The 17996-nt window shown below is 48.5% G+C and overlaps 1 non-coding gene across 1 annotated transcript; it reads right to left on the bottom strand.

Annotated features, from left to right (window-relative positions):
• Positions 1-15807: 15807 nt before the first annotated feature.
• Positions 15808-15926, bottom strand: LOC137500670 (5S ribosomal RNA). Its single transcript, XR_011018179.1, has one exon. It is a non-coding gene; the product is annotated as a 5S ribosomal RNA (ribosomal RNA).
• Between the last annotated feature and the right edge of the window lie 2070 nt (positions 15927-17996).

Below are 17996 nucleotides of genomic sequence, written 5' to 3'. Positions count from 1 at the left end.
AATTCCTGGTATTCCGCCCGGTCAGCGGGGTCCCGGAATCGTTGCCATCTCTTCCTGTATCTATTTTTAATTTGGATCAAATCCTTAAGGAGATCCGGTGTGGTATCATCCTCAGAACCAGGACGGTGCTGAGAACGATTATTATTATTATTATTATTAATTTTGGCTGCTCGAATGATGTATTTCCGTGCATTGCTGACCTTATTATTAAGGTGCGCAATCGCACGGTCCACATCATTCTCGCTGGTGACCGGAAAGGTTTTCAAATTTTTGTTGACATGCCACGTGAATTTGTGGTAGTCAAGATTTAATTTAGGTACAGGAAGTGACGGCTCTTCAAGCCTAACCCAGGTAAGATTGAAAATGATGGGTTTATGATCCGAATTTAATTCGTCAGGGACTAAGAAATCAATAGCCCTGTTGTAATACTTAGTGACTGCGACATCTAAGACATCAGGTAGGCCACCATTATCCGGATAGAAGGTGGGCTCCGTGGGGGCATATACACTGATGTCAGTATCAAGTGAATGTTGCTGGAGTATTCTCCCCCTAGGATTAATAGTCCTGGAGTTCCAGTCGGTGTGCTTGGAATTCAAGTCGCCTCCAATGATAGAGGGCGTATGGCTTTGATTATTAAGTAAAATATCTAGCTCAGCCGTGTGAAGCGGAGCTTTGGGGGGGAGATAGGCCGCAAAAATTCGATAATGATAGTTATCATGTCTAATCTCGATACCGAGAGACTCAATAGCTCCAAGAGGGAGAGGGTCGATGACGTGATGAGTAAGCTTAGACTTAATCAGCACAGCCACTCCCCCGCCCTCTCTGTCAGCTCTATCTTTGCGGTATACCGCAAAGTTCTTAATTTTGAAAGGCATATGGGGTTTCAGCCATGTTTCCCCTAGAAGGAGGATATCAATGTTGTGCTCAGAGATAAACGACTCGAGTTCGTATCTCTGAGCAGAAACACCCTTGCAATTCCAGGCACAAACCCTAAGGTCCATAGTCAAACAATGACAGCCTGCTTAGGGCTCTGAAAAGTACTGAAAAACAGCACTTAACAGGACTCCAATCTTGTCTATCATTGTTTCACATGACCTTAGTTTGGTCATCGTGTCTTTAATGATAGGTAGCAGTTTAGAAAAATTAATTTGCCTCACAAGGTTCAAAATGTCACTCATGCCCGAAAAGTCGGAGATGGGTGACGCTTCCTCTGAGGGGGCAGGGTTCGATGCAGGGGCGGGGGCCGCCTGGGCACCTCCAGCAGCAGCTGCGTACGAGAAGTTGGGATCAACTTCGCGGGAGGGGGGGAGGACCTTTCGCTTCTCGGTTTTCAAGACCTCCCTAACCATTTTCTGTTCCATAATGTTCCGGAACAGCTGGCATCCCCTCCAGGAGGCGGGGTGTTCGCCCTGGCAGTTGGCGCACTTAGCTGGTGCCTCCGGGTTTAGGGGGCAGGCAGCAGCTGCATGGTTTTCACCACACTTTACACACCTCCTAGGCATTTTACAGTAATTAGCGGTGTGCCCCCACCGCTGGCATCGATAGCATTGAGAGGGGCCTTCACGGCCCCTAAAAGCCTCAATTTTGACCGCACACCCACACAAATATTTGAGTGAGTAAATGGTCTCGGAGAATTTATCCTTCGGGAGTGTTACACTCATAACACTCAAGGGTATCACTTTCTTGGACGTAGCATCACGTCGCGTGTACTGATACACGTCCTGTGGTTGATATCCGAGTGCTATGAGTTCCTCTCGAACCCAGTCCACGTCTACTGTTGAAACAATATTCCGAATGATCACTTTGAGGAGCCTTTTACTCGCGAGCTGGTGCGTGTAAAAGCTCTTGTTGTTCTCCTCGAAATACTGTTTCAACAGTTGGTAATCCTGCTCATTTTCCGCGTGGAATTTCAGAGCATCCCTAGTATTGATGACTCTGATATTTCCAGTGCAGCGGGTCCTCAAGTAATTATAGTGGCGCTGATATTCTGATTTATCATGCACCACTATAGGGGGAACAGAGACTCTTTTCGGGGTCGAAACATCCATGGCCTCGCCCTGGTTTCCTTGAGAGGAGCTCTGCCCTGTCTCATTGTTATTTGGGGTCGAACCCGCGACCCTATCAGGCCTAGGAGGCTGAGAGGGGGCAGTGCTCGTAGAGGGTTGAGGTGCAGGAGCGGTGGAGGGGGGAAGGGGGACGAGGTCAGCTGTGGTCATGTTGCCCTCTGTGGGCAAGGAAGCCAGGACACTGAAAGAATTTGAGGTGGGAACGGGGGGTTTGGGTAGTAGTTGCCTACTACTAGCCCGCTTTTCTTTTTCCTTGAAATATTGGGCTCTAAATTTCTTTGCTTGGGGGTGACTACTGCGGAGAATGGCTGCCAAGTGAGCCGGGTAGTCCCCGGTTCTAGAATATTCTTCCAGTTTCTCTTTAGAGAATAAAGGCATAAGATTAATGGAAGAGCCTCTGTTAGAGGCCGGCATGCTTGATTTATCAGTCCTAGCTCGCTTTACCGTAGCAGCAAGAGGTGGAAAATCATCACCACCACCTCCCGGTGGCGGGGAGTTAGCCATCATGCAACTACAAGTCTACAAGCAGGCACACACCAACAAGCAAGTCAGCAGGCAATAGCACTTACCAGATATGCAGATAGGTAGCCAAAAGGATTGTTGTAATCCACTTTAGCACTTCTCTGTATATTCAGTAATATGTTTAAATTTGCTCCACTAAGAAAAAAGGCTCACACCAAGTCAAATCAGGAGAGAACAGAACAGCGCGTCCGTAAGGTTCACCAGATTGTTCTCGAATCTAAATTTTGCGGGCCCCTTGCAATTCTTTTTAAGACCGAGAGGGCTGCATGCGACTAGCCAATGAGCGCAAGCTTACTGCAGCCTTATTGGTTGGCTCGTAACGTTGAGCAACCTTGCAGGCTACAAAACTGGTGCGCAGAGTGATTCGGTATCATTTTCAGCCATTGAGCCATTCAGCCACAGGTTATTCAGCCATTCCAGCCATTCATTCAGCCATTTGACTCTGAAGGTGACACACCTCAGAGCGCCAAGACTCCTGCGTACATTCAGTTCTCGGCAAGCTCCGCTCTGTCGCCCGCCAGTTGGCCCGACTCCGCAGCTTCCAAGTTACTGTGCGAGCTCCCTGTCTCGGCTAGCTCGCCACCGTCGCCCGCCAAGCCTGCCTACTGCCGCAGCCAGCTCTCCAGCCAATCAACGGCCCTGCCCAGCGGTTCCCTGCGCGGTCCGACTTGTCGGATATACTCCAGCAAGTCTTTCTGCGGTCTCGCATATTCCCTCCAGGGAAGCCAACCGGGTCACACGTCCAGCACTGCTCCTACCAGCCTGCCTGTGCGGGCACACTCAGCATTCTCCGGAAAAGAGCAAATTGTCTCGTACTCGGTGTGGTGTCTGCTCGTGCCTTGTCTCGGCGCAACCCGACAAAACTACACCTGGCACGACTGGCCCCGCCGGGTACACCCCTCGACCAGGTCCTCTTCGGAGTTTGACCACTTGAGTGCTGCTCCCACCCCCCCCCCCCTGCCCCACCATCAGCCTTCCCCTGTATCGGAAATATGGATCCCCCCGGTGGATTGAGTAGCTGGGGCCCATACTCCGACTTCAACCTCCCGTTAAATATCACTTTCCATAATTCACCGCCTACTCATGCCCACACCCTCTACATCTCAGCTATCGTTGACGCTTCCCCCTCCACCCTCCGTACTCATAGACAATTCCTAGCTTCAACCCTCTCTCCAGTAACTAATCTAATTCACAATATAGAAGAATCACCTAATCACGAAATTTTCATACTGCCAATCAATTCTGATGACCTAAACATTCTCTATGAAATCCTTGAATTCCGGCTAAACTCCCTCTCCCCTGCTGAACTGCCCACCTCCCCCCCTACTCAGCCAAACCAACTGCTTGAAGATCTCAGCTCCATTCCTCTGGAAGCCTCAGAAGACGCCGCCCCATTGGAAGTTACAAAAGACTCTGCAAGCATTCAAGACACCTCCGAAGAAGAAGCAACTGAAGAGCCCGAAGACGTCAACTCCAAATTCCGGTTCGAGCAGCCTTATCTCTACAGAAAGAATAACTCCATCTTTCCCATCTCCCACAGGTGCAAATTCATAATAGTCCCTCTTATCAATCCGGGACCAGTACCTCTCACCCGGCAAGCAGTCATCCTGGCCATAGAACCTATCATCCCAGACCACATATCCATTATTGAAGAAACACACAACAACCACCTGATCATCACCCCCACCAGCAACCGCTCAATATCCACTATTCTCAATAACTTGAAACTAGTCGATATTCCCCCCCCAATAGTCATCAATCCAGTAACCAATACTAAATCCAACAGTCCTGCTACCTTCTCTGCCAAAACCCAAACTGATCTCGCTTACTCCAAAGAAAAATCGATCCAAACCTCACCACCCAAATTATTGATCAAAGAAGTCCAAACAATCGTCACTGAACTCCCACCTCTATCCCCCACTACCACCGTAAATGCCCCCTCCACTGCTTCTGATTCAACGCCTAGTACGTCTACAACTATCACCTCAAACCAACCTGTGCTGACCATGGACAACCCCAATCCCAAAAACCAAATCAATAAGTCCAAACCCGCTCCCCGCCCCAGACCTCAATCGCTTCGTCGAACCCATGCACCTGTGAACCCATCACTAGTTATACAGTGTTACAACTGTCTCAAATTAAATCACATTGCTGCCACCTGCAAAGAAGCTGCTCGATGCAACAGATGTGGAGGTCCTCACCGTCTCACCGACTGTATGGTCCCCAGGAAGGAACCCAAGTGCGCCAACTGCAATGCCAGCCACGCTGCTTCCTTTCCTGGCTGTCCCTACATTAAGAAAGCTATCAAAACCCACTACAGGCAACTCAAACACATCAAACATCATAAACCTCCACCCCCCCCCCCAACCAGCCATCACCCTCCGCCCCCAGGCCTAGTACCTCCCTTAAGCCCGCGCCAGAATATAAACATAGACCCCACCCTCCTCCTGCAACTACTCCTGCAGTTAACTACTCTCCAAGCTACCCCTGTCGCTCCTACCATGCCTGCCAAGCAATTAATAATAAACTAACCCTGCCATGAACCACGTCATGCATCTCCCTGCCAACGCCCAAATCAAGTAAATCAACCTGCCACGTACCACCCTCCCGGCTCAATCCGCTACTCCCACCACCCTTTCCGCTAGATCAATTCTACTTACCACTATCCTGACAGTTAAGCAACATTGGGAGTGGTCATCCACTGGATGGGTGACCATCATCCACCCCCACGGCCTAGTGCCATCATGAATAATAATCTACTCCCTTTTACGGGAAACTATGATTCCCCTGGTCACTACACAGTGGTCCAGGACCTCCTCTTCTCACCCATACGGGTGCAGGTCATATCCTGACCAGTTCTGAACTCACCTGTTTTTAGGCCTCCACCCACTATGGCCATCATCTACCACAACTCAGTTCTGTCCTCTCCACTTAATTTGCCGAAAGCAGCACTCAAGACCTTCGGGTCGAAGGGCTATATTGCACAAAGGATCCGGGCTCCGCCCGCATATCCATTGTGACGCGTGGTCTGTCGTGGTCTGTCTATCATTTTCGAAGTAGAGCAGCAGAGCATCATGTCAGGACGAGGAAAGGGAGGAAAAGTTAAGGGCAAGTCCAAGAGTCGCTCCAGCCGTGCAGGCCTGCAGTTCCCTGTCGGCCGTATCCACCGTCTCCTCCGCAAGGGAAACTACGCTGAGCGAGTGGGTGCTGGGGCTCCTGTGTACCTGGCCGCAGTCATGGAATACCTGGCAGCTGAAGTTCTTGAGTTGGCGGGCAATGCAGCCCGTGACAACAAGAAGACCAGGATCATCCCTCGTCACTTACAGTTGGCCATCCGTAACGACGAGGAGTTGAACAAGTTGCTGTCCGGAGTGACCATTGCCCAGGGTGGTGTTCTGCCCAACATCCAGGCAGTGCTCCTGCCTAAGAAGACTGAGAAGAAGGCTTAAGTTCCTGTTCTCGGTCAGGGCGTTGGCTCACCGGAAAAATATAAATAAACGGCCCTTTTCAGGGCCACCAACACCTTAAGATAAGAGCTGTTTGTCTATCATGCTGGTATAGCTATCTTACAGAAGTATGGAAAAATCCTGAAGTGATAGAGCAGTTCAGACAACTCTCCTAATAATAATGATAATAATAACAATAATGAGACACTGCAAATATGAGGGCATCTGTAACATTAGCCAGGAGAGCACAAGAATAGCCTTACCTTTGAGGTTATTTATTTAAGGGGGAAATGAGTGAAGTAGCTCCAGGCCCCTCTTAATATTTAATTTTCAGAAGGGAAGGAAGAAGGAAGTACATTATAGATTTCATTTCATTAATGCTGTATAATTCTGTTCTTGACTGCTGGATACTACCGACCTATGCATGTAAGAACACACACTTAACTAGAGAGGAAAGGATACTTAAAGTAGTATATTTACAATACTTTGTGTATCAGATGTGCACGGCAAGGAAGATAATGTTTGTTTTCTCTTGTTAGCATTAAAATGTAGACATCATAACTGATAATGAGGGCTTTTTTTTCCGTGCAGGTTTCGGGGAGATGACTGTTTTGAGAGGGAGAATAGCGCAAGCTACGTTAGAGGAGTACTGTAAGTGGGACTCTGTGCTCTTTTGAGAGGTAAGTGGTGGCCCTGAAAAGGGCCGTTTTTTAAATACTGCATGCTCACAAACGGGAGCACGCTCGGAGGAGACTTAACCACCGAAACCGTACAGGGTGCGTCCCTGCCTCTTGAGAGCATAGACGACATCCATGGCGGTCACAGTCTTCCTCTTGGCGTGCTCGGTGTAGGTGACGGCATCCCGGATAACGTTCTCCAGGAATACCTTGAGCACGCCACGGGTCTCCTCGTAGATAAGTCCCGAAATACGCTTGACTCCACCTCTGCGAGCGAGACGTCTGATGGCAGGCTTAGTGATGCCCTGGATGTTGTCTCGGAGCACCTTCCTGTGACGCTTGGCGCCTCCTTTGCCGAGTCCCTTGCCTCCCTTGCCTCGTCCGGTCATGATAGATCAGTAGAGCTGCGAGTTCAGAGCTAGAATGCGGCTGGCACTCGCGACCCCTCGCTTTTGTTGAAAGTGCCTGGCCCCGGTGACGTCAGCACCGCCCGGCCAATGGGAGTGCAGCTGCTACCGAGGGTGGGGGAAGCGAAGCAATAAAACAGCCGGGCAGCAAGCCCCCGCACCATTCTTCCTGGGACGAGTCGACAGTGAGCACGTGATGGCCCGTACTAAGCAGACTGCACGTAAATCTACCGGAGGCAAGGCCCCGCGCAAGCAACTGGCCACCAAGGCTGCCCGTAAGAGCGCGCCTGCCACCGGAGGAGTGAAGAAGCCTCATCGTTACAGGCCCGGCACCGTGGCCCTGCGTGAGATCAGGCGCTACCAGAAGAGCACTGAGCTTCTGATCCGCAAGCTGCCCTTCCAGCGGCTGGTGAGAGAGATAGCTCAGGACTTCAAGACCGACCTGCGCTTCCAGAGCTCGGCTGTCATGGCCTTGCAGGAGGCCAGTGAGGCCTACCTGGTGGGTCTTTTTGAAGACACCAACTTGTGTGCCATCCACGCCAAGCGTGTCACCATCATGCCTAAGGACATCCAGCTCGCCCGCCGCATCCGTGGCGAACGTGCCTAAGTCCGGTGCTTGTCTTATGGCTGGAGCTTTACCAAACGGCCCTTTTCAGGGCCACCAAAATTTCCTAGAAGAGTAGTTATTGTCTCTCTGGTCTAGGATAGAAGGAAAACGAAAAGAAAAAAAAAAAGCTAGTGGTTCCTCTAGGTTCAAGGAAAAATCTAAGAGTAACAGAAAATAATAATAATAATAATAATAATAATAATAATAATAATAATAATCTTGAGTACTGAGTACAATAATTCATTAATTAATATCTAGGAGGTGATAGTTATAATAATAATAATAATAATAATAATAATAATAATAATAATAATAACAACAACAACAGCAACAGCAAAAGTGCAGTAAGTAAGGATAAAGAAAAATGTAGTCAAGTACAATAATAATGAAATTCGAAGAGTGAGTCGCCCCGCAATGAGACAAACTAGCCTGTTTAGGAGGCAGAGATAGGAGAGGCCAGGGTTCCAGCCTTGGACAGTGACTGACATAATATGCTCTCTTGGGGAATAAAATTGATGGCCCTGATAAGGGCCGTTTTTCCTCTGCTCTTACGAGAGCAAGAGGTGCGTGTAGAAGGAAGCAAGAACACGAAATGTCCTCACTTCCTTTTTGCTGGAGCCTTTTTAGGCGAGGCCTTGGGCTTAGCGGCCTTTTTAGGCTTAGGTGCCTTAGGCTTCTTAGTGGGCACCTTGGCGGCCTTCTTAGCCTTGGAAGGAGCCTTCTGCTTGGGTTTGGGAGCAGGAGCGGCCTTCTTCTTCTCAGCAGGCTTTTTGGAAATGGCTTTCTTGGCTGCAGCCTTGGCTCCACCAGCCTTCTTCGCCTTGGGGATGCGCTTCTCCTTGGGGGCAGCGGACCGCTTGACAGGGGCTGCGCTGGCCTTCTCCGGCTTGGCAGCCGAAGCGAGCTTGAAGGAACCTGAAGCTCCCTTCCCCTTGGTCTGGACCAGCTCTCCGGAAGCCACGGCAGATTTCAGGTACTTCTTGATGAAAGGGGCCAGCTTCTCAGAGTCCACCTTGTAGTTGGCAGAGATGTACTTCTTGATAGCCTGCAGAGAAGATCCACCTCGTTCCTTTAGGCTCTTGATGGCACTGCCCACCATCTCGGAGGTTTTCGGATGGGCAGGCTTGGTGCGAGGTTTCTTCGATGCAGAAGCCTTGCTCTTCTTGGGCGACGCCTGGGCCGGAGCCGAGGCGGGTGCAGATGCTGCCGATGCTGTTGCTGTGTCAGCCATGGTCACGATCAGAATGTGTTCGCGCTCTCTGAAGAGCAAGACCACGTGACCCCCCGAAGGGGGGTCGCGTGGTTGTGTTTTGAATCATTTGTGGGACCGCCGACCTTTCTGGGTCCTTTGTCCCATGCCAACTGGTTGGTGAATTGCTTGTTTCAACTGGCTGTCCTCGTTCTTCCGTTGGTTCTTCTCTGCAGTCGACTATGCCATCTTGTGGCATTGTAATTTCAGCCCTATGTTCCAGTATTTCAGGAGGGTAGGGCAGGTTCGAATTGGGAATGTTATATCAAATTTGGCTGTCGAAGGGTGGTAGGGCATTGGCATTGGAGTCGATTGAGGTGTGTAGGAGTTCGTAGGCGTGCGTCTGGTTTGTATTTCAGGAGCATACAGTATTTACGGGGAAATGGGTTTGAATTCGGGAGATGGTGGCTTTACGTTGCAGTGGTGAGGAGAGTTAGAAGACATTTAAGGAGCTCTATAGCAGGTTGGTTGAGTTGTGGTGGTAGGTTGTAAGCGGGAGATGGTGAGGTCTTTAGGCTGAGTAGTGAAGGTGGTTGTGGTTGGTTGGCAGGTTGCTGGTGACGTAGGTGCTTAAGTGCGATATGCTGGGCCCTGAGTGCCTTTTTAAGGAAAGGACACCCAGGATAGGATGCGGCGTGGTTGCCCTTGCAGTTGGCGCATATGGCCTTCTTTTTTGGGACTGGGCAGGTGGAGTGATGATGGTGATCTCCGCACCTGTTACAACGGACCTCATTAGTACAGGTGGCAGCAGTGTGATGCAGTTGGAGGCAATTATAGCACATGACTATAGTAGAAGGCTTGGGGCGGGGTGAGGTCCTCTTCCGAGCGGGGGTGGTGGAAGTAGTGGTTGCAGGAGGAGGTGCCTCCGATTCTACTGCAGGTGCTATTGGAGAATTTTCTGAACTTTCCGGATCGGACTGGACATGCGTGGTAGCTGAAGAGCGGGGATTTTCTGGATCAGTTTGGACGTGTGTGGTAGCTGAGGGGTAAGTGATTTTGGGGTCAGTTTGAGAACAGGTGTCCACAAGGGACGGAGGTGAATCAGTTTGAACGCCGCAGTCCCAGATAGGAGGGTCTTCTATTGTGGTTTCTTCTTCTTCTTCTTCTGCTTCTTCGATGTCTTCTTCCTCCTCAGGGTAGATTTCTTCAGGCTCAGGATCTTGGAGTGCGTCCGCTGGGTTAATGACAAGAGGACGGGGGACATCTTGAAGGGTACTGAGCCTTTGCAGAATGTCTTGCATGAGGATATCTCGGACAGGGGTAATCATTAGTATATTGTTATGCGTCTCTTCTATTACAGCGACGTGAGTAGGTATGATGTCTGCGATGGCACCCATTATTGTGCTCCGGTTTAGTGGCACAGGTCCTTGGATACCAAGAGGGATTAGTGCTGTGCTGCACTTGGGTGAGACTGGAAATATGGAGTTATTCATGACATAACGGACAGGATCTTCATAGCTTGTGCTTTCGAGATCATGTTGTGAGAGCGTAGTAGAGGTTGATTTATGCAATAGTGCAGGCGACGGTGATCGGGCGGTGGAGTGAGAGGGAGTCGGGCTGGGGGGGGTGTACATCCGGCGAGCAACTTCAACTAGGTGTTGAGCGGCGGCGAGGTGGGGCGAGCTGTCCAGGTCTGAGTGGATGCGGGTCGTGGTGCTCCTAGTTTGGTAGTTTCTTGGAGGGTCTGGAACAGGGGTCCAGCTACTCGGTCCACCGGACTTGTTCCTGGATCGAGGCTTGTTAGGCATGGCGGGGTTTTTCTTGGCAGGGATTTATTGGTTGGGGGCTGGGAGAGGTAGGGATGAAATACTGGAACGGTCAAACGCAGTAGCGGACCGGGCTGGGTATTCAACTTGTTGCCTGTGTCGTGTCAGGCTAGTTTTTTGTACGTGGATTACGCCACAGGCAAGACACGCGCACAGGACACCAAGCTGTATAGACAAATAAGCTCTGTGGTCACTAAAGTGACCGTTGACTGCAGTTGTCTTCTTGGCTGAGGCGCAGCTAGCGAGCGCTAGCGGCGAGGCTGGCAACTAGGCAGGCTTCTCCTCGGCTGGACGGGGCTAGCGAGTGCTAGCGGCGATGTCTTCTTCTTGTCGGGCTGCGAGCTGGATGTCTGGGTATCCAGTACCAGGCGTCGGGGCTAGTCTCTCCGATGTGCTCACTACCGTGGCTGCACGACGAAGGATGAGTGTTCGCGCTCTCCCCTGGTTATCTGAGTGTATCAGGCTACTCGGACCGCGCAGGAAACAGCAGTGGCTGGCTGTCGGGTGGGTTGCGCGGCGACAAGTTGGGGACGTGCTTCCTAGCTCCTTTCTCGTGCTCCCTGCGTCTTTAAGGGGTGGGTTACAATCAGGGTTCGGTTAGGAAGGGATAGTCAAAGGTTTGACGCTGCTCCTCAGGTGGCAGAAGTACTCGTCACCTTGCTTCGGGCGTCCTGATGGAGGTGCGTTCGATGGGCAGCATTTCACCAGCCGCCTCTCCATGCCGACGTTTAGGGGCGGCCGTCGTCGTCGCGACGCCCCCGGGAGTGACCCCCTCTTACCTGAAGGAAGCCCAATCCTTCCTCTAGCAATGGAGCTGAACGGCCATCCTCAGGCTCTAACCCCTTCCGAGTGAGAGCAAAGGCAAGTCAGCCTTTAGGTAGTTTTCCACAGAGTGAAGCAGACCTGCTGTAATCTGCCTCTTGTAGCTTTGCTTGAAAGGACCTACAGGATAAAGGACATAAGTTAGAAGCTAGCCTCCATGACTCGTTCGACTCCTGCTTTCCTGCAGGTAGCGCCAATCTCGTAAAGTCCTAGCCTTTAGGCCTCTATTTATAAGGCTCTCAACTCTGTACAGTCTCTCACATCCAGCAGCTTTCAGCCCCTGTCGGGGGTCGAAAGCTCAGGTTGGGAAAAGGGACAGCCTGCCCAAGGGAACCTCTAGATGTTTCTTAGGGCATAATTAAATTTCCAGTTCGCTACAGAGCCTGTACCGCCTCAGGAGAGGCTTCACCCCTCGCCTGCTGGATGGAGGCATTGTGAGTCGTATCTTACTGCCTCCAGTGGGCTGCGAAGGCAGGATTGAGAACACCGTGACGGAGGAAGGGGCAGTCAGTCCAGACTCTTCAAAGAACAGATTTCCTGTACCAGGAGATGATAAGTCTGTCAGTTTGATAGACCTGGCAACATCCCTTACCTTCGGTCAAATTTCTTTAGGATGAGAGACCCTTTGAGACAGCAACTCAGCAGATTTATTGGATGGATGGAAGGAAGGAAGGAAGGAAGGAAAGAAGGAAGGAAGGAAGGAAGGAAGGAAGGAAGGAAGGAAGGAAGGACCATGGTTTCCCAACAAACTTCTCTGCAAGACATTGCCACAACTTACAAGGAAAAAATGTAAAGGTTTGAGGTGCTGCAACACTCATACAGCTAACATCTCACTTAAATGGTCCTGAAAGAAAGAAAGAAAGAAAGAAAGAAAGAAAGAAAGAAAGAAAGAAAGAAAGGAATAATAATAATAATAATAATAATAATAATAATAATAATAATAATAATAATAATAATAATAATAATAATAATAATAATAAGAAGAAGAAGAAGAAGAAGAAGAAGAAGAAGAAGAAGAAGAAGAAGAAGAAGTTGTGTTTAATGACCCTTCAATAGGAGTTTATTTTTTGAGAGAAGCTCTTGTTTTTACCTTGAATATGTATACTCTGAACGAGGTGAAGCAGAATTTGAAGCCAACTGATCGCGCCGAGACTCGATCTTGCTACCCACCTTCATCATACAGAGTAGCGTATGATGATGATGATGATGATGATGATGATGATGATGATGATGATGGTAGTAATAACTGTATCCAAAATTCAGGTAACATCAGTTTTTACTCGCAAAATGGTTTCATGATTTCTTTGGCTAAGAGAACCATGCGGTAACCCTAACCTCGAAAATGAATTGTCGCTCTCGATTTATAAGATGCCCTTTCTTTCTTCGGCCTAGTCGCTATCTAGTCGGCAGTCGTTTGAAATCGTGCAGGTTTCTGCATGGTTCGACGTGCGTATCCTACTAGCAGTTGAAGTCAGCGTGAAATTAAGTACAGTACAGTAACTATGTGTAAGATCTCCTTCACTTGGTGAGACAAGTTGTAGGGCCAAATAAAGGTACAGAGAGCAGAGAGAGCATAACATAACATAGAGCTAAATATGCACTGTACTTGGGTTGATGGTGTATTATACTGAACGCCCTCTTCCCCCCCCCCCCTGCCATTACATCTTTACTGAATGATTCTGCACAACGTTCCCTGCTGTTAATATTAATCCCCTACTGGGTTTTAGCTTAACGGTATCACTCGGTAATCATCATCATCATGACAGCCTCTGTCCTTCATGCTAAAAATCAGCTGCAGAGAAAAGGACCCTTTGTGTTCTTGCCATTATTATTATTATTATTATTATTATTATTATTATTATTATTATTATTATCATTATCATTTACCTCAGCGAATGAAAGCCCATGTATGAACATTTTTTTGTACATAAGCAACGATCAGCTGTTTTACCGACACCTTGTAATCTAAGAAAGAAAGAAAGAAAGAAAGAAAGAAAGAAAGAAAGAAAGTAAGTATAGGGGTACCTAACCACTCCTGAAAACTACTTTCATTGAAGGTTGTACTAGGCCAAACTCTAGAGACCTCTTACTAAATGGTACCATACTACAGGGCAGGTGTAAAAAATAGTTAATGAAACCGTATAATGAAAGGTACAGACTTAAGAGCAAGTGGCGTACTGGCTTATTATCCCTCCCTTCCAGGACCCTTCTTGCAACCACTAACCACCACCTACACCCCTGCCCAAGCAGTATTCGAGCATCGGGCTGGGTGATGTGGTCGCCTTAGAAGTTTGTGCTAGACAATACCCCAAAGAAAGCAGTTGGTTTAAGACAGGCAATAAAGTTTTAAGTTTTACTCCTCTTCCCTCAAATATGAAGAGAGGTACACCATAATGAGGGGTACTAAGCCATTTAAATTCATGACAGAGACCTGATGATTCTTAGCCCTGCTGATCTAGGGTGACACTTGATATAACCAGGCCAGACCCAGTACCTGAATATTTTTAGGTTATCCAAGCCAAACCTGGGTTATATATTGCCCAAAATATGTAGCATCTACCCTGTAATTAGAAGATGCAGCTGTGACTTCACGACTGGTGATGATATAACGGTGCACAATTGAGCATGTTAGGTATTAGTAGATCCACGATCAGCCCTAGCCGTGTCTGATGCAGAAATCCTAACCTGACTTGGGAAGAACGGTAACTTATTTCTTTCTTTCTTTCTTTCTTTCTTTCTTTCTTTCTTTCTTTCTTTCTTTCTTTCTTTCTTTCCTTGAACGCTAGCCTGTAGTAGTAAGGCAAGAGGCAGTGATCAGGTGGTCAGCAAATGGACACATTATTGCTTGAGTTCGAAATTGTCCACTGCCTTAAGTAATAGTCGTATTAGTAGCAGTAATGGTGGTGGTGGTACTACTAGTAAGGTTATGTTCACTATTATCTTACGCCTTTCGTAGATGCCGAGGTGCCGGAAGTTTGTCCCGCAGGAGTTCTTTTTATGCGCCCATATCTACAGACCATCGAAATATCACGCGAGTGAGCCGGTGTCGAACCTGTCAAGTAGGGCTCAGAATGGTCTAATTTTAATTCTAGGACGGTAACAGTAACTATCCGGAGTTCCGATTCGTTCTACTCAATTTATCACTTGCCAAAAGATCGGTCAGCTGACGTACAAACAACAAAAACGAGTGCTTTCCTCCCTTCACCTAACCTAAAACGTCACGACTCTTTGAACTAACCCTTGTCGTCAAAAGGTTACCTTCTCAGTCTTATTTGAAGGGCGTCTCGTCTTTGATAGAAATGAAAGAGTTTTACAAGTTCCTAGGCTTCAAAACTACGTTACATCGCAACACACGCACTTCGAAGATAGCGGGCTGTGTGTAGGCCACTGTACTGCACTGGTGCCCTACCGTTCGTAAGGAAGCCCGGGAGAGACACGAGCGTACTACAAACTTGTAACTTATTGCCGAACCGTGTCGTAATTTGAATAGCTACTTACCTGGAAGAACATAAAAGGAAATTGTTCGACTCTTTGAGGGGCTGCTAAATGCCGCGGTCGGTTGCTAGGACATGGCTTTCATTGTAATCACGACAGTGTCGATGACGTTGCATGGAAACCACCTTCCTCGCGATTTTCAAGGTGGGCGGGGAGTTTGGAAGCCTCGTTCCGCCCTTTAATAATCTTAATATTGGGAGAAATAGGACGTAGAATGATGTTATGTGCCATAAGAGGCCTGCAGGATAAGCTACACTAACCTAAAAGAATAAGAACAGCAAGTTTAGACATAGGGACGTACGATAGGAGGTACGAAAGTTAAAATCCTGGCACGAGTAATTGGAAGCGGTGCTAGGCTCAGCAAGGGTCCCCTAGGTCGACACACACACACACACACACACACACACACACACACACACACACAGAGAGAGAGAGAGAGAGAGAGAGAGAGAGAGAGAGACACGAATAATAATAATAATAATAATAATAATAATAATAATAATAATAATAATAATAATAATAATAATAATGATGTCGCCGCCGCCAGGTTAGGCCGGTCACCTAGGAGGAAATGCAATACTACGCTAAGCTTCGTTCCTGTATAGCCACACGGGGTCGAAGAGCAGCAAAAGGTCTAGCTAGTTTCAGACGTAACAAAAAACGTGATTTAAGCAATTTCTGCTGGCCTGAGGCAAAAGTTGAAAGTAAGTTGTCGTACTGGGACTGGGAAACTTGGTAAAAAGGGAATTGAGCCAACGGCACGTGGTGTTCCCAAGCGGTCACCCATCCAAGTACTGACCACGCCCAATGTTGCTTAACTGCGGTGATCGGACGAGAACCGGTGTATTCAACATGGTATGGCCGTTGGCGAGAGAACGGAGCTTGAAACGTCCATACGAACCGCAAAGCGAGTTTCCTGGAGGTCTTTGTGGCGCGGGGGCGTTGGCAATGGTGCAGGGGTGTGCTCGGAGGTCGCCGTCGCGGAGCGGGCGCGGGTGGTTGTCGCGCTCCGCGGCGAAACGTAACCTAACTCGACTTAACCCCACTTCTCGTAACCTAACCCCAAAAAAACGCGCGCGCTGGCGCGCGCGCGCACACACACACGGGAAGTGTCTAGGGTTGTAATAATAATAATAATAATAATAATAATAATAATAATAATAATAATAATAATAATAATAATAATAATAATTACTGAAGGTGGTTGTGAAGGGGCCGGCGCTGTAGCGCAGGGGCAGCGTGCCTGCCTCGTAGCTGGGGGGCCCGGGTTCAATTCCCGGCCAGGCAAAGGAATTTTACCTCGTTCTAATGGCTGCTTTGAGGTCCACTCAGCCTGCTTGCTTAGGGGCTGTAGTGCCATGGGGGTTGGTCTGGTTTTCATTGTAAAGGACAAAGCAGGAGGATTTTTAGCAATAAGGTAATGCAGTAGTAGTAGTAGTAGTAGTAGTAGTTCTTCCCTCGTTAGCTTATGATTTGAATGTTTTGCACTGTCTTTCGATGTATATGAAGTAGGACAGATAGATAAAATCAGAGTGGAGTTGATAACAAGGCTAACAGATGCTGCTCTTTTTTTTAAAGGTGTGGTGGCCCTGAAAAGGGCCGTTTGTTAAGAATGCAGCAAGGCAGAAAACCTGGCACCTTACTTGGAGCTGGTGTATTTGGTAACTGCCTTGGTACCCTCACTGACGGCGTGCTTGGCCAGCTCACCGGGCAACAGGAGGCGGACGGCAGTCTGGATCTCCCGACTGGTGATGGTGGAGCGCTTGTTGTAGTGGGCCAGACGGGAAGCCTCAGCGGCGATGCGCTCGAAGATGTCGTTGACAAAGCTGTTCATGATGCTCATCGCCTTGCTGGAGATGCCAGTATCAGGATGTACCTGTTTAAGCACCTTGTAGATGTAGATGGCATAGCTTTCCTTCCTCTTGCGCTTCTTCTTCTTGTCTCCCTTGGAGATGTTCTTCTGGGCCTTGCCGGCTTTCTTGGCTGCCTTTCCGCTTGTCTTGGGTGGCATGGTTGTCTCGGATGTCTCCTAGAAAGTAAATTTTGCGGTTTTTTTTTTTTTTTTTTTTTTTTTTTTTGTTGATGGCCAGTGGTTGGGAGCCCCGGGGCGAAAATGATGCCCCCCTACTCATCTGTGTCCGAGGAATTGCCGATGAGGCGAAAAAGTCACTGTTCTCGCTACACTGGTGGGGGAAAAGCAGTCTGTCTGATAGGCTGGGAGGCCTATAGTCAGAAAAGAAACCCCCTCTTCGCTTCAGTTTACGTGCTCAAAAGGGAAAATTAAATCGGAGCGGAATTGGTATCAGAGTACTTCTTAAGAAACGGCCCTTAACAGGAGAGTAATTTAGAGAAAAATTTAGTGGACAGAAGGTTTCAATTTGGAATAGACCGAAAGGTTGGCCGGTTCGAATTTAAAACAGGTCGTAGAGGATCCAAGGGCCACGGTACTTCAGGCGAGTACTAGGCTTCTTGGTCCTCATGACCTGTTTTAACAGTAAAATACCAGGGTCCTCTGATTGGTTCGAGAGGATCCTAGCCCTGGTCATCCTCACTATTTTATTTATCTGAGATCTAAGTGTGGGGATACGAAGCTCGGCCCGTATCCTCTTGTTAGATTTCAGATATGGTGCTCTGGTCATCATTCTAAGTGTCTTGTTCTGGAAGGCTTGCAATTTTGAAAGTGGAGTTTTCGCAATATAGCCCCAGGCCTCACAGCCATACAGCAGGATGGGCCTGATACATGCTAGGTAAATATTTCTCTTGATGGAGGTAGAGATATATTTATTGCCTAGCAGAGGTCTCAGTGCTTTCATCCGTGCCGTGGCACGCTGTCTGGCCTGTTCTATATTGTGGCTCCAGGACAAAGTTCTGTCCATTATTAGGCCGAGATATTTAATTTGGTTCGTCCAAGACACGGGGACGTTGTTGATAGTGAGGCG

Source organism: Anabrus simplex, chromosome 4 (assembly GCF_040414725.1).
Source record: "Anabrus simplex isolate iqAnaSimp1 chromosome 4, ASM4041472v1, whole genome shotgun sequence".
Classification (NCBI taxonomy): Eukaryota; Metazoa; Arthropoda; class Insecta; order Orthoptera; family Tettigoniidae; genus Anabrus; species Anabrus simplex.
The sequence above is the reverse complement of the archived record's forward strand: the minus strand, read 5'-3'. Positions and strand labels throughout refer to the sequence as shown.